Source organism: Porites lutea, chromosome 7 (genome assembly GCF_958299795.1).
Source record: "Porites lutea chromosome 7, jaPorLute2.1, whole genome shotgun sequence".
NCBI classification, from domain to species: domain Eukaryota; kingdom Metazoa; phylum Cnidaria; class Anthozoa; order Scleractinia; family Poritidae; genus Porites; species Porites lutea.
The window spans coordinates 6,391,067-6,393,245 of record NC_133207.1 but is presented as its reverse complement, the minus strand read 5'-3'; positions in this window follow the sequence as shown (position 1 = coordinate 6,393,245).

The following is a 2,179-nucleotide window of genomic DNA, read 5'->3' as shown; positions in this document are numbered from 1 at the left end:
CAGTGAACCGAAGTTTATTGCTTGATTTCAATATTTGCGCGTAAAACCCCCAAAAGGCAGAAAATAATGAGACTTATGCAAAGAATTGTGCTATTGACCCCGTAGGTGTGATTAAGGACAGTGTGTGACAGTACTCCAACCTTCTTGCCAACATATCGAGTTTAAGGTAGGCGTATTTGCAAAATTTGAACGTTTTAATTCCCCAGAAGTAGAATTATTAGATAAATGGTGTTATTTACGCTCACAAGCTTCATCTCGTTAGATACATCTGGCCACTTCTGAGAATATTAAGACGATCAAGATGGATGATGTTAATAGTGAAGTTATAGTTACATGCAAGCAAGACGGCAAGACCCAAAAGATGAGCCACTCTTACAGCTCAGATTTGCTTTTTTAATAAAAGCAAATCTGAGCTGTTTCAACCGACTTCATCTTTGTTACTCTATTTTGCTCAATTTTTAATTTATAGGCGATTTGTTTGGAGTTGAATTCTTATGGAACGTATCCAGTGCCTTCTCTTAGTAACACAGCTGTAGATCATGAAATTAAGAAATTTTACGTCGTAGTCGTTCAGTGACGGGAAAGAAATGCACCAAACAGTGTGATGCATGTGCAAAGTTTTGCCGATGCTCTCAAAGAGTCGTCTTTGTAGTAATAAAAAAACCTCGACATGAAGAATTTTGAGGACCAGCTTTGTCAGCTGAATGTATGTAACCTAAGCTCCGGGAACGCTATGTAGATAAATAAATGCCTTTCTAGTTGTCAACCGGCTTAGTAAACCCATGTCTGAGACAACGCAATATTAAATAACTGACTATTGTTTGGGCAATGAAAACTAACAAATAGACGAGAATTTGATGCCTTTCTGAATGCATTTGTCAGGAGAAATTCAAATAGTTGCCTTACTACTAGTGCCGTATCCAATGCAAATAACACTATTCATAGCGCCGTCAACCCATCTCTTGAAATTGACAGAGAAAAAATTTCTAAGGATAAAAGAAAACGTCCAAATGGGAATTCACTCTAAAAATATCAGTAGGTATAATGGCAAGAATTTTATGGAAGGAAAAAGCTAAATATGAGAATTTTTATGCCAGTGATTTAAAGCTTAATTGATTTGCTCAGAATGGGTTAAAACTGTTGAAATTCTTACAGGATCTTTCCATGTGTTTCACCGCATTACCTGTTTCTCTTTTCTTAGAGACAGCCATGATTTTGTTTTTTCTTCATGCTTTGCTGATATCAACTCGTGGTAGGCAAGTGCGTGGAGGTAAGTTGTAACTGCTAACTAGATGTATATAGGTGAGAATTGCTCTTCATTTTTTGCTAATAACGTACAGCAGTAAATTTGACATTTAATAACGTTTTTAGTCTTTCAGTGGTTTGATGTTAATTGTTTCGCTTTTAAGCTTGTCGTAGTGTATTTCCTTTTCCATCACTTGTTGTTGTACGAAAGGTCCCTGGACAACACGACAAAGACATCCGTTCAATATCCTAGGTGATAAGAAGTACTGGTCAGTAGTTTCTAAACTAACATAGATAAACTTGTAAAATCGGGGGAGAATCTGGGATTTTTAGCTACTTTTTGTGTGCTACATTAGTGACTTTTCAGAAAGCAAGTTCAACAAAAGAAAATCGATTGGCAAAACAAGTTCCGTTTGATATTCAAGTAGTATTAACCCTTTAAGTCCTAAGAGTGATCAGCGTCAAATTTCTCCGTGCGATATCACTGCTTTATAAAACACAGTGATCATGAGAATCGAGGACATGATCACCCAAGATGAATCGAATTGATGCTTCAACAAATTTTCCCCACTACTTCTATAACAAATGAGAATTTGAATTTTGATATTAAGGTTTAAAGGGTTAATCGTTCGTTACACCGCTCTTTTAAATTGTAGTTGACCCTTGCAGCTCTTATACTGAACTACATCAACCGGACAGGAACATCGGTCATGTAAATCCTTATGGGAGTGGAATTTGCGATAGTGCAATCACTATTCAGTGGTACCGGTTCGTACGCGCAGCGGGAACCTCCCTCCCGGAAACCTGTCCTCCTACGAACCGCTGCAAAACGCATGCGCCCGGGTGGTTAGAAGTAGGCCATCCAACGGTCGCAGATGGAGAAGTGACAAGGAAAGTATGCTTCACGTGGGGTGGAAACTGCTGCAGTTGGAGT